A 14904-nucleotide genomic window follows, 5' to 3' on the forward strand; every position below is an offset into this window, starting at 1 on the left:
ACTCTGATTACACTAAAACACGCAAAGCGCGGTGGGATAGTTTTAGCAGCAAGGCGCTACTACTTCTGACAGAGGAGGACGTCCTTCACCCTCGACCCCTTCCAATAGTTCGCCTGCCGCTTCCTGTGCCTCGCTGTTTATGACATCACACACGTCAACGCCACTGGGCTGCGGCGGCCCCCTGCAAGTAAATTCTGTCCCGGCCAGCAACTGAAACCTGACCTCAGTCTTGTAAAACCCGAGCGCCATTAAGCCACACCCCCCTAGGACTTCGAGGTAATGTGGAAACGCCTGATCCAGTGGACAAACCTGGAGCTTTCTTTCTTTGGTTACTCTTTCAGTTTACGTCCGTGGTGGCTGTAGCTAGGAAAGGGATGAATCTTAAAACCTCACGGTGCATGCGAGTTCTGTTTTATGTTGGGTAACAGTTGAACAGGCGCTGGTTAGCAGCCTCATTTCTTCACTCCCCCGCCCCTCACTGACAGGGGTCCTAGCTGTCCCAGGGTTATGATAGACTCTTGGTAGGAAGGCAGCTTCTCCTTCATTTCGCCCTCCAGCAGCCTGCACGCACCGGAAGAACCGGCGCCGCCTTGGCCATTTTAGTCTCTACCCAAGCTCTGTTCTAGGTAACTGGGGCTCTACTGCAGCTCAAAGTGGGGTGCTTAAGTAAAAGCCGCTGGTGGGGTGGGAGAAACTTGCTCTAGTCCCTAAAAAAATGTGTGGTGGCGGGGTGAGGCCTATCGTCTAGCCTAATGTATAAGGCCGGGCTCGTTGGAGGTAGCAAAGTGATTTCTCGCTTGGGAGCCCCACTGTCCATCGTCATATTCTTTCTCCTTTTCTTATTGGGGACGCCTGTTCGTTTGGCGCAATCTTATCCTGGCGCTGCTAAGTGAGATGGGGTATGTTACGCTTCGTTTTGCGTGCTAGTCTCGAGTATCGGAGACGGGTCCCCTTTTATCTTGGTACGGGCTGGACCTAGGGCAGGGTGGGTGGCTCGGCACATGTGCTTTCCTTGCCCCACCTACTCCGCCCAGTACCAGTCAGCCGCTCTTCCTTTTCAGTTTTGCTGAGCCAATGCGATAAGCGTATAGGAGGAGTGGGGGAGGGGGGTCGAGGCTAAACCTGGCTTTAGATTTCTATAGCATTGGTAGTAATTGTATTATTAGCTCAACATGGAAGTCACTCGATGAATGTTCCCACTTCCCAGGGTTAGGTCAAGATGGCCGAATAGGTTAAACTTCTTGGGATGGTCTCGTGTCTACTTCGTCTTATACGCAGCAATCTTTATTATTTCCTACTAGTTGGTCCTATTTTTTTTTTTTTTTACTGCAGTGTACAGTTTTAGAGTAAGGGGTCTAAAATTTCCAAAAGTACTGAAGTGACAACATATTTGGAGATATGTATATTTAGTCATATTGTGTAAAAAAAAAATATTTTAAGGGACTTCAGGACTCTTTGGTTCTATGTAAACATTTATCCATGTAATATTTTGAACACATGGGTTTTTCACACCATTGTAGCCTTAATTTTAGTGGGGGGGGGGGGGGGGGGGTTGTCTTAATGCACGGCCACTTTTAGTTTTCTTGGTTATGTTAGTGAATTAAACTGTCTTTTAACCATTAAAGCAATAAGCTAAGATGCTGATAGTGCCTCTGTCTTATTTGTTCAAGGTACTGTATAAAGAGCCAAGTTTAACTGTAAATTTTTCCTGTACTGTCACTTTTGTAAGTGGTGTGACAATTGGTTTGAGCTTCAAGGAGGTTCAATAATGTAATGTCTCCTAGTGGTTTGAAGTTCATTCCTCCTATCATTTGTTCTGCAGTATTGCTGGTCCTCATTCAAACAGTTATATAGACTGGAACAACTTTGTAGAATATAATCAAAAGTTTAATTCAATGGCTGTGGGTATCTTGTAATTATTTGGTAAAACAATTATTAGTGCTGCCACACTGTTTCTCTGGTCCTTAATGCAAACAAGCTTTTTTGTTTGTGTAGAAATATTCTTTTCTGGTGGTTATTGAAATGTACAGTAAACTGCTGGCACTGCTGTCAGTCATAGCTGGCACTGCAAAATGTTTTGGTATGGATACTGATCCTATTCAGACTAATTTGAATGTTTGAAGGCATTTTACTACTTGCTATGGCACGTATAAAAACAAAATGTTAAGAACAGGAGTAAAAAGGTGAGGAAGTGGTCTAGTATCTCATAAGCTAAGTACAGTATCTTTTTTGTCTTAAAAGAATTGAATGCTATAGCCTAAATGTGCCTATATCTCGAGTTCTCAACCTAAATGTGCCTATATCTCGAGCTCTCAACCTAGTTCTCGGGGCACACACAGTTGGTCAGGTTTTCAGGATAGCTGCAGTGAATATGCAAGAGAATTAAGATTTGCATACCATGGAGGCTGTGCATGCAAATTGGTTTTCAGGATACCTATAGTGAATATGCAAGAGAATTAAGATTTGCATACCATGGAGGCAGTGCATGCAAATTGGTTTTCAGGATACCTATAGTGAATATGCAACAGAATTAAGATTTACATATCATATAGGCACTGCATGCACATTCTCTTGCATATTCACTATAGGTATCCTGAAAACCAATTTGCATGCACAGCCTCCATGGTATGCAAATCTTAATTCTCTTGCATATTCACTATAGGTATCCTGAAAACCAATTTGCATGCACAGCCTCCATGGTATGCAAATCTTAATTCTCTTGCATATTCACTGCAGCTATCCTGAAAACCTGACTGGCTTATCTATTCCACTATAGCAGGGGTTCTCAACCCAGTCCTTGGGACACACCCAGCCAGTCAAGTGTTCAGGCTATCCACAATGAATAGGCAGGAGAGATCTGCATATAATGAAGACAGTGCATATAAATCTCTCCTGTGTATTCATTGTGGATAGCCTGAACACCTGACTAACTGGGTGTGTCCCAAGCAGGGCTGCCGAGAGCGGGGGGCAGGGGGGACAAAATTCCCTGGGTCTGGGCCTCCAAGGGGGGCCGTCGCCGCAGTCCCCTCCACCCGCCCCCCTCCGTCCACCACCGGGCCGGGCCCCCCTGAATTCAAATCATAGTGCCTCACCTCGACCTAGCTCCATGTGAAAGAAGCGCAGCAGCGGCAGTCTGCAGATTGCCTCCCTTCGGACCTTCCCTCCCTGTGACCTGCCCTCGTCTAATGTAACTTGCGTGAGGGCGGGACACCGGGAGGGAAGGCCCGAAGGGAGGCAATCTGCAGACTGCTGCTGCTGCGCTTCTTTCCCATGGAGCGAGGTCGAGGTGAGGCGCTATGATTTGAATTCAGGGGGGCCCGACCTGGTGGTGGAGGGGGTGGCGACAACGATGACCTTGGGGGGGGGGGGGGGGGAAGGCAGGGCGGCCTTGCCCCGGGCCCAGCCCAGTCTCTCGGCGGCCCTGGTCCCAAGAATTGGGTTGAGAACCCCTGTACTAATATAGTTAATTTTGCAAAATTTAAGTTTTTTTTATTAAGCTTTCATTCTCTTTAATAACCGGAAAGCTCAGGGTCTGTCTACTAAAGTACTGTAAACTTTTTTGCACTTACTATGGCCTAGAAAAACTAATATGGCAAGTGCAAAGTGCTCTGTTACTGCGCCTGAAGTACATTACTTATATTGCAGTGGTGCTATTAGCAATGTACTTAATGATCTCGTGCATCAGGAACAACTCCCAACAGCTTTAGAACAGTGGTTCTCAACATAAGGGCTACAGCCAATCAGGTTTTCAGGATATCCACAATGAACATAAGCTTGCTAGATCTGCAAGTACTGCCTCTATTGTATGCAGATCTATCCCATGCCTATTTATTGTGGAAATATAAAAACCTGAATGTCTGGGTGTGTTTTGAGAACCCAGTTGAGAACCCTTGCTTTAGAATGTTGGCCACATGCCTTGGATTCCCCAAGCTCTTAGTAGGGGTCCTTGTGCCTAGCATACTGCAAGAGTGAGCCCCAGTCCGTCCTGACCTGTTGGTGGTCTGGGATCAGTATGGCAACTTTGACCCTTAACAGTATTATTGTGGGCTGCAGCTGGTGCAGGAGTCGCTGGGGATCTTTAATCTCCTGACTAGACACCACTGACCTGGTAAGAGCTGGGATGGGGGATAGGGTAGATGTGGTAGATAACTGCAGCAACTGCATTCATGATTGGTGTAGGTGTACGTACAAACTGGTGGGCAATCATGGTCCTCAAGTGTCATTACCCAGTGGGGTTTTCAAGATTTCCATAATGAATATGGCATACTGTGGAAGCAAGTGTCAGGTACAGGAGTGGGAAGAGAACCAGGCTCCTCAAAAAGCAGACCCAAGGCGTCCAATGTATAAAATACGGTTTTATTGACTCTACAAGGTACCCTGTTTCGGCACTACAAGTGCCTTCCTCACGAGTCTATATAAAATATGTATATACAAACGATACACATTCTAATCAATCTTGTGCATAGTCATTGTAGAAATCTTGAAAACATGACTGGGTTGTAGCTCTTGTACTGTTGCCCACACCTGATTTAGCACTTCCTCTTAAGGAGGTAGTCAGAGCTCCCATGCTAATTGTGTGACAGCAGTGTGCTAACCTACAGTGTTGCAGCCCACATACATTCTTGCCTACTTCCTGTCCCACAGTATTACATGCAGTTTGTATGCTAATTGGCATGTGCTGTCATGCTAGCTTGGTAAGTTAACCTTGCTTGTACTAACAGTGAGTGCCTAATTCATATGATGAGTTTCCCCATTTATAAAAACTGTGTAATCTGCAGGTATACATTACTCGCTAAAAATTAAGGTACTTGTTTTGGCTTCTTACAAAGTTCTATGTAAGTCCTGTTAGGACTCCCTTCTTCCACCTAGGGCTCATTTATAAAACCTGCTTTTTAAACTGGCAAATAACTAAAATGTTGGCATCTAGACTTAACTTAGAAAAAACATCAACCAATTTTCTTTATGTGCTGCTTGCTAAGTAATAAAGGATGAACACTACAGTTTCAAAAGTACCTTCAGAGGAGGAATGTGCCACATTGCAGTAATACATCCAATGATGGATATTAGAGCCAAAAGTTGTATTTTCCATGAATTTTTCTGTAACCAGGCAGAGATTAATATCTACATATTAAATTACAATACATATTATAAACAGAATTTTCACATGAATGTTCTCTAAAATATTTTGCGTCAAAAGTTCTGAACATTCTTTCTGTAAAGAATTCGGATAAATGTAATTGTGTAACAATATATACCAATTATGGGTGGGATAAATACAGAAGATCCATCCATATCAGGTTGAGGCTTGCCCCAGGTCAGATTTGTTTTACTGCTGACCAAGATGTATACTACATGAAAGGAGAAAGATGGACCAAAATGACCATTCAGAAGTCACATTCACCTGCAAAGAGCAGATCTTTCCAGCACTAACATTTAGATAACTGCACTAAAATTTAGGCTTTTAAAAACTTGTGGCATGTTCGTTTATCGTTTATTTAATACCGTTACTTCTTGCATAGCAAACCAGAACAGTTTACATCTTTAAAATATAAATGACGTATAATATCTTTAACATACAAAATAACATACAACAATATTCTAACATAAAAGAAATCCATTTGTAATAGGACAGATCTAACAAACTTCCATACCTAAGAAAACAAAACCAATTACATGTATCACTCATACTTAACACATCATGCTGCTACCTTAAAGTAGTTTATATTCCCTATTCAAATAAACCACATTTCATTTCCTGAGTGGTTTTCTCTGATAAATGACATTGGAATTCTCTTTATAAACAGCATTAGATATTGAAAGCTTTTTGAAAGAAATACGTTTTTTTTTTAAAGCTTTACCAAAGAGCATAAATGATTCTTCCATATCATCAAGCTGATCAATCCATAGACTGGTGGGTTGTGTCCATCTACCAGCAGGTGGAGATAGAGAGCAAACTTTTGCCTCCCTATATGTGGTCATGTGCTGCCGGAAACTCCCCAGTATGTTCTCTATCTCAGCAGGTGGTGGTCACACACAGCAGCAGCTCTGGCTAGGCCTCCAAGCCTAATTTTTAGGTTTTGTTGAGTGCCTGGGGTTGAGGGCTCTTTTGAGCAAGTGCAAACCTGGTGGTGCCAGGTCCCTCCTTTTCTCCCCCCTCCCGCTGGCTCCGTTAAAAAAAAAAAAAAAAATTTTGAACGTCCTTAAAGGCGTTTATTTCGACGTTTATTTAAACGTTTATTGCAGCTACTCACTGGGACACCAGGTCGTTACAGCTCGGAGCGGACAGCAGGTAATTTTTACCTTTTTATAGCGGGCAGGGGGTTCCCCGATTTATCTCCACGTGGCATATGGCGTCGGAGGGCGAGGGCGTAAAGAGTCGCTCCCCGGATCGCTTGGGCGCTTCTAGAGGGGATGCGGGGGTCTTAAAGCCTGATTCGCCCTTGTTGGGTGACAGTTTCGTGACCGATGAATGTCCCGGTCCTTCCTCCGGCGTGGCGGTTTTTCCCGCCATAAACGCCCATCCCCCGCTCCTCGCCTCCGCCATCTTGGCCGGCCACGCGGCTCGGACGGCTTCTTCTTGGGCCGCCCTTGAGGTTGGAGACATTAATGCCATGAACGCCCTTAATTTGGGCGACGGCACAAAAGCGGCTAAAGTTAAGCGCCGTTCTTCCCGCGCGGCTCCTTCGCGGAGTGTCGCGCCGGACGCCATTTTGGATGCGCAGCATGTCTCTCCCCCGCTCTTGCGAGCGCCGGTTGAGGGTGCGTCTAGGGCCGTTGCCCAGGCTGCGGAAGTGCACAGTCTGGGGGGTTTCTCCCCCGAGTTTGTTTTGCTGCTGCATCAGGCCTTCCTTATGCAAAACGCTGCCCCTGCTCCCTCGTTTGGTAAAGAGGTTGAGGTTCCCAGAGGTAAACGCCCTCGGGTTGATTCCCAGGCCTTGGAGGACTTTGTCTCCTCCGATGTAGATGAGGGCAGCGTATCTGAGGTCTCCCAACGGTCCTTTGCGGATTCCTTGGAGGAGACGGATCCCCGCTCGGATGGAGCGGATGACCCCTCTGCAGCACGGATCTTTCGCTCAGAGGATTTGCCCAACCTGTTAATGCAGGCCATGAGCATTTTAAAGATTTCCTCTCCGGAGGACGTCTCTCCCTCAGCCCCTGTTGGCTCCGCCATTATGCTGGGGACGAAGCGCCCGCCTAGAACCTTCCACGTGCATGATGCCATGCACACCTTAATTGCGGCTCAATGGGATGTCCCGGAAGCGAGCCTTAAAGTGGCTAGGGCTATGTCCCACCTCTATCCTTTGACTGAAAGCGAACGTGAGGCCTCTCTGTGGCCTACCGTGGATTCTTTAATCACTGCGGTGACTAAGAAAACGGCGTTGCCGGTGGAAGGTGGCACGGCCCTAAAGGACGCCCAAGACAGAAGATTGGAGGCGGCCTTAAGGTCGTCCTTTGAGGCAGCTGCTTTAAGTTTGCAGGCCTCAATTTGCGGCTCCTATGTGGCCAGGGCGTGCCTGACTATGGTGCAGCGGGCTTTCCCCTCGGATCTTTCCTTGAGGGCTGATTGGCCGGCCCTGGAATCGGGCTTAGCCTATTTGGCAGACTTGCTGTATGATGTCTTGAGGGCCTCAGCGAAAGGCATGGCTCAGACAATCTCTGCGCGGCGGTGGCTCTGGCTGAAACATTGGTCTGCTGACCACGCCTCTAAATCCCGCCTGGCTAGATTGCCTTTTAAAGGCAAGCTGCTCTTTGGGGTCGAGCTGGACAAAATCGTGACCGATCTCGGCACGTCTAAGGGCAAGAAGTTACCAGAGGTCAGGGCTCAGGCTAGTACTCGCCCTGGTACCTCCAGAGGACGGTTTCAGAAGCCAGTCGGTACCGCCCGGGCAGGTCGGGCTCCTCTGCCCCCTCCAAAAGGAACTTCTCCCCCAAGCAGCATTCTTTTCGCAGAGACCGCCGTCCCGGAGGTGCTCCCTCCGGTCCTCCCCCAGGGTCTCGTACCCAATGACGGGGCCTTGGTCCACGCCCCAGTGCAGATTGGAGGACGGCTGTCCTCGTTTATGGGCGAGTGGACCACAATAACTTCAGACGCTTGGGTGCTGGAAGTCATCAGAGACGGCTACAAGCTAGAGTTCTGCTGACCCTTAAAAGACGGGTTTGTACTCTCTCCCTGCAAGTCTCCGGTCAAAGCTGTGGTAGTGCAGCAGACCTTGAACAATCTGATCCGCCTGGGGGCGGTCGTTCCGGTGCCAGAAAATCAGCTTGGCAAGGGACGTTACTCCATTTACTTTGTGGTACCAAAGAAAGGAGGTTCTGTACGGCCTATCCTCAACCTTAAAGGGGTCAATCGGGCCTTGAAAGTTCGGCACTTTCGCATGGAGACCCTCCGCTCTGTTATAGCGGCAGTGAAGGCAGGAGAGTTCCTGGCATCCTTGGACATCAAGGAAGCGTACTTGCATATTCCCATCTGGCCTCCTCATCAACGCTTTCTGCGTTTTGCAGTACTGGGCCGACACTTCCAGTTCAGAGCCCTCCCGTTCGGGTTGGCTACTGCTCCGCGGACCTTCCCCAAAGTAATGGTGGTCATCGCGGCCTTCCTGAGGAAGGAAGGAGTACAAGTCCATTCTTATCTGGACGATTGGTTGATCCGAGCCCCTCTTATGCAGAGTGCGGCAAAGCTGTGAACCGGGTGGTTGCTCTTTTGAGCTCCCTGGGTGGATCATCAACTGGGAGAAAAGCCAGCTCCGCCCGACTCAGTCCCTGGAGTATCTGGGAGTTCGATTCGACACCCAAGTGGGCAGAGTGCTCCTGCCAGACAATCGGATTGTCAAGCTTCAGGCTCAGGTGGACCAGTTCCTAGTAGCCTCTCCTCTTCGGGCTTGGGACTATGTGCAGCTGTTGGGCTCTATGACGGCCACGATGGAAGTAGTGCCCTGGGCCAGGGCTCATATGAGACCACTACAGCAATTTCTGCTGCAGCGCTGGACTCCGATGTCGGAGGAGTATGCTGTGCGCCTTCCCTTGGTCCCAGCAGTGCGCAAGGCGCTGAGCTGGTGGACGCAGACAGTCAAGTTGTCTGCAGGAATGCCTCTGGTGACCCCGGAGTGGATTGTCGTCACGACAGACGCCTCTTTGACGGGCTGGGGAGCCCACTGCTTGGGAAGGACAGCGCAGGGGCTCCGGTCTCCTGCAGAGGCAAGTGGTCTATCAACCTCCTGGAACTCAGAGCCATTCGGTTGGCGCTGCTGGAGTTCATCCCGGTACTGGCGTTGAAGCCAGTACGGGTCCTGTCGGACTATGCCACGGCTGTGGCCTATGTCATCCGCCAGGGAGGTACCAAGAGCGCCCCTCTAGCCAAGGAGGCTATGAATCTCTGCCAGTGGGCGGAAGTGAACCTGGAGCAGCTGTCAGCGGCCCACATTGCCGGAGTCATGAATGTCAAGGCGGACTTTCTCAGTCGCCATACCTTGGAGCCCGGAGAGTGGCAGCTATCTGCTCAGGCGTTCTTGGACATCACGAAGCGCTGGGGCCAGCCGAGCCTAGATCTCATGGCGTCATCGGCCAATTGCCAAGTGCCGCGCTTTTTCAGCAGAGGACGGGACCCTCGATCCCTGGGAGTAGATGCTCTTCTCCAACAGTGGCCGACACAAGAGCTTCTCTATGTGTTCCCGCCCTGGCCCATGTTGGGCAGGGTGCTAGACCGGGTGGCAAAGCATCCCCGGCAGGGTAATCCTGGTGGGTCCGGATTGGCCCAGACGTCCCTGGTATGCGGACTTGTTCAGGCTCTCAGTCGCCGATCCTCTGCGGCTGCCAGTGGAGCAGGACCTGTTTACATCAGGGTCCCGTGGGGATGGAGGATCCCTCCCCCTTTGGTCTTACGGCCTGGCTATTGAGCGGCAGCGTCTGAGAAAGAAGGGTTTCTCAGACAAGGTCATCGCCACTATGCTGAGAGCGAGGAAGCGCTCTACTTCTACTGCTTACGCCAGGGTTTGGCGTATCTTTGCAGCGTGGTGTGAAGCAGGCTCACTTTCTCCCTTCACTGCTCCAATTTCTTCAGTGTTGGCGTTCCTGCAAGAAGGTCTGGAGAAAGACCTGTCGCTCAGTTCCCTTAAAGCCCAGGTAGCGGCTCTGGCTTGCTTCAGGGGCCGCCTGAAGGGTGCTTCCCTGGCTTCGCAGCCAGATGTGGTGCGCTTTCTCAAGGGAGTTAATCACCGGCGCCCTCCTCTGCACTCAGTGGTGCCTGCGTGGAATCTCAACCTGGTGCTAAGAGCATTGCAGAAGCCGCCTTTTGAACCCTTGTCGAGGGTATCTCTGAAAGACCTGACGTTGAAAGCAGTCTTTTTGGTGGCTATCACTTCAGCCAGAAGAGTTTCCGAGCTCCAGGCACTCTCAGGTCGAGAGCCTTTTCTGCAGTTCACTGAGGCAGGAGTGTTTATTCGCACAGTGCCTTCCTTCCTGCCCAAGATTGTTTTTCGCTTCCATGTGAATCAGCAGCTCTGTCTCCCTTCCTTTCGTAGGGAGGTCTACCCAGAGGAATACTCTGCTCTCAGTTTCTGGATGTGAGACGAGTCATCATCAGATGCTTGGAAGTGACCAATGATTTCCGGAAATCGGATCTTCTGTTTGTCCTGTTTACAGGTCCTCGTAAGGGTCTGCAGGCTTCTAAGCCTACAGTGGCAAGATGGGTCAAGGAAGCCATTGCAGCGGCTTAGGTGGCCGCGGGGAAGGCCCATACCTTTGCCAGGCATTACCGCTTGACTGTGGCTGCTCGGGCGGAGGCCCGGTTTGGAGCTTCAGTGTTGCGGTCAGGGATTTCTATGTCCCGCCCTGGGTGAGTACTGCTTCGGTACATCCCACCAGTCTATGGATTGATCAGCTTGATGATATGGAAGGTAAAATTATGTATCATACCTGATAATTTTCTTTCCATTAATCATAGCTGATCAATCCATAGCCCCTCCCAGATATCTGTACTGTTTATATTCTGGTTGAATTTTAGGTTCAAGTTTAGCCTTCAGTTACTTCAGGAGGACTTCGTGTTCAAGTTCTTCTTTCACCTGGATTCTTCAAGAGTTGAGACGAGTTTGTGTTACAGTGAGCTGCTGCATTCCTCTCCCCTCCGTTTTACGGGGCTGGATTGAGATTTAAATTCTGCCGGCACTCCCTCCCGCTTCGTGCGGCTGTAGGGCAGCTTTGTACCCCTCCCGCTTCGGCGGTGTTAGGGTCAGTCAGCTCCTCCCGCGGTTGCGGTTGCAGGATAAGCCAGATCCCCCCGCATCGGCGGGTGTGGTGTCCCTCCCCCGCTCCGCGGGGATGAGCTGGACGGATTCCCCTCCCCCACTTGTGTGGGGATGAGCTGGGTTAATTCCCCTCCCCCGTTTCGGCGGTGGTGAGCTGGGCAGAGTGTCCCTTCGTGGGTGTAATTCTCTAAGTGCTGAGTCCTGCGGATGGAGCTTTGATATCGACATACTGAGGAGTTTCCGGCAGCACATGACCACATATAGGGAGGCAAAAGTTTGCTCTCTATCTCCACCTGCTGGTAGATGGACACAACCCACCAGTCTATGGATTGATCAGCTATGATTAATGGAAAGAAAATTATCAGGTATGATACATAATTTTACCTTCTACCCTAACATAGTTTGGGAGAGAATTCCACAATGATTGTGATAAAAACCAAAAAAACAAAGAAAGCTGAAGCTCGCGTTGTTTCCCACCTCGCTTTTGAAGGCGGTGAGATTACCAACCTATTATCAGTAAGTGAACGTAAAGTTTGTGACGGTGTGTATGGAATAAATTTGCAAGATATGATGGTGTAGATAAATATAGTGCTTTATATGTGAGGATGAGAATCTTAAAAGAAATTCTCAAATGGATCTGAATCCATTGTAGTTGACATAATAAAGACGTAGCCTTATATCTTGAAGCTCTACAAATTATACGAGCAGCTGTGTTTTGAATAGTTTGTAAGCGTTTCAAGTTTTAATGCCCTCATAAGAGATGTTACAGTAATCAAGGCGTGTCATAATGTACGCATAGGCCAAAGTACGCAATGTTATTATCTGTTGTATTTTTAATGGAACGTAATTGAGTTAGATATTTTTTTACTACCTCTGATATCTGATCATTAAACGATAGAGCTGAATCTATGATCACACCTAAGTATTTGACATATTGAACCGGTACAATTTTCATGTCAAACAAAGTAGGAATTAGTCTGTATTGAACTATGACCTGTTATCCAACAAGCTATTGTCTTTTCAGGATTTAGTAGTAGTTCATGCTCAAAAAGCCAGCTGGCAACCTTGCTGAGACATTCTTATATAGGCTTCAAATCTATATTTAATGGATCAATAAGAAATCATCAGCATAAGAATATGAACTAATACCCAATGTTTGAATAAGCAATGCCAGTGGACTGACAAATTGAGCAATAACGGTGACAAAACTGAACCTTGTGGAACACTACAGGAAATATTATGAACTTTCAAAATAGATGAATTCTGTACTACTTTGTATGAATGACTTTTCAAAAAGGAGGAGAAACAGTTATAGACAGTACCAGAAATTCCCAGTGATTGCAAATGTTAACTTTTCCTTTAAATCCATAAACCCAACTTATTTAATATCACAGATACTCTGTCTTAAATGAAGTCTTTGAAACTGTTTTCTAGCAAATACTATAAAACATATCCTAAGGGGGGAAGGGGAAACACCATCAGTTTGTAAGGAAACAAAGATCAGAAGAATCTCAAATAAAACAGTCCTAGTATTATAGTTTATTTGGGTTTGCTATACCACCATTTGCTAACTGGCAGATCACAGAAGTGCACAATTTTAAAAACAAGGAAAAACAGAAAGGAACTACAATATTGGTTAGCCTACCTACTGTCCTATTCAAGCTTATAAAGGCCTTTTTTTTTCACTTATTGAGCTTTTAAAGGGCAATTCCATAATCTAGGTACCTGCATTTAAGTGCCCCTTGTGTGTATAAATGTCTAGAATACTTGCACTTATGTAACCAGTTTTTATTTGAAACTTGACTGTTCTGGGCTCTGATTGGCCTGGAGTTTTGAAATTACTCAACAGATGCTAGCTGTTGCTTCAGTTTCAGCCTGGGAGAAGGAGAGAGAGAGAGCTCTTTGCTGAAGCTCTGAGTAGATATTTATTTTATTTATTTTGCTGCATTTGTATCCCACATTTTCCCACCTCTTTGCAGGCTCAATGTGGCTTACATTATGCCGCAGTGACAATTGGCATTAACGGAATGAGAGGAACAGAGTATTGTTACAATTAAAGGTACATAAAATATCAAGAAAATTAGAGGTAGCTAATACATATCAGGTATGCAAAATGTAGGAAAGTATAGCGTTAAATAATAATCAAATAAAGTAACCAAATTAAGGAGTTCAATGTTGATTGGTTCTAATACAGATAGGGTAGTGAGTCTTTTATGAAGGATTCTTATGTCTTTTTTTTTTTTTTGTTTGTTTTTGTTTTTGTTTTTGTTACATTTGTACCCTGCACTTTCCCACTCATGGCAGGCTCAATGCGGCTTACATGGGGCATAAGTTGGTTTTCAGTAACCTCCGAAAGGCTGCCAGATCGCGTGTTGTTTTTAAGGCATTTGGCAGTGCATTCCAATGTTGTGTGCAGATGTAGGAGAAGCTGGCTGCATATAATGATTTGTATTTAAATCCCTTACAGTTAGGGTAATGGAGGTTTAGAAAAGTACGTGAGGAACTTTTTGTGTTTCTTGCTGGTAGATCTATAAGGTCTGACATATAGATCGGGGCCTTTCCGTGGATGATTTTATGAGCCAGGATGCAGATTTTGAATGTAATTCGGTCTGATATATGCCCTGATCTCCCCAAGTACTTTCTAGGAAGTATGCAGATGTTTGTTTAGTTTTCTAATTGATCCATTTTCAGTTGTTACTATTTACTAAATGCACATTTTTTTTTTGTCCACTGTTCCAAGTTCTGAGAAGAAACACATTTGTTTGTTCATTCTGCCTGTCTGGACTGATAAAGAATCCTGGTAGTTTGTGTGTTGGGTCTGTGAGTGCTTTCTGAGAGCTGTGGGACCACTGGGAGTGTGGCTCTAGTAACCTAGAAATCACTGGGGATAATTTGAGAGTGGGAGACTCGCCCAGAACGGGTTATTACCCAGTCAGTGGGAGCAGGGTGCTAGTGTAGAGCACAAGCAGCAGGTGCAGGTGGACCTGATCTGTGCTAGGGATAGACCCTCTAAGTGGCTGTGGGGTAACCCCAGGTGGGTGGCTAGGCGTTTTGTGACCCTGCCACATCTGGAAAAGTCACGTTGCACATAGGCTATGCCGCTGGTTTATACAAAGAGGCAAGCAGTGGCTTTCAAGAGATGGGGAGGAGCTAGCGAGGAAGAGGGTGAGAAGAAAACTTGTGAGAAAATAAAAATGAAGCAAAAAATTTTCCCTTCTCATATTTTTTGGTTGGTAATAAATATTGGTAACCCTGCTCTGTACCAGCAAGACTTCTTTGATTTATCTTTTTAAACTACAGACTTGATCAGGACTGCACTGGCAGCTCATTGCCATCAGGGTGAGATGAAACAAGGGACAGATACTACCGTGTTATATATGACATATTTGTGCAAAAGTGGCCCTTTTTGGGGAGGTCTGGGAGCAGGAGTATCTGACAAGCGTGTATTTTACCTGTTGGAGTGTCACAAGGCTGCTTGCACTGGCAAACTCTGGGGGTGGGCAAGGGGTCTTTTACTAATGATTAGTACATGTTATCTGCCACATGGCCCGTTTTATTCTTGTAGGCACTGCTGCCGATAACATGCACTAATTGTTAAAGGTGCCATTGATTTTTTTTTTTTTTGTTTTTTGTTTGAATTGCCAGTGGTGAGCTAGCAACTAAA

At 46.9% G+C, this 14904-nt stretch overlaps 1 protein-coding gene across 1 annotated transcript in view; it reads left to right on the top strand.

Annotated features, from left to right (window-relative positions):
- Positions 1–508: 508 nt before the first annotated feature.
- VDAC2 (voltage dependent anion channel 2) overlaps positions 509–14904 on the top strand; it is an 82901-nt gene continuing 68505 nt past the window's right edge. Inside the window, exon 1 of the mRNA XM_030203230.1 lies at positions 509–626. The gene's annotated coding sequence lies outside the window, so the exon portion shown is untranslated. The remainder of the gene's footprint in view (positions 627–14904) is intronic.

This window comes from Microcaecilia unicolor, chromosome 5 (genome assembly GCF_901765095.1).
Source record: "Microcaecilia unicolor chromosome 5, aMicUni1.1, whole genome shotgun sequence".
Classification (NCBI taxonomy): domain Eukaryota; kingdom Metazoa; phylum Chordata; class Amphibia; order Gymnophiona; family Siphonopidae; genus Microcaecilia; species Microcaecilia unicolor.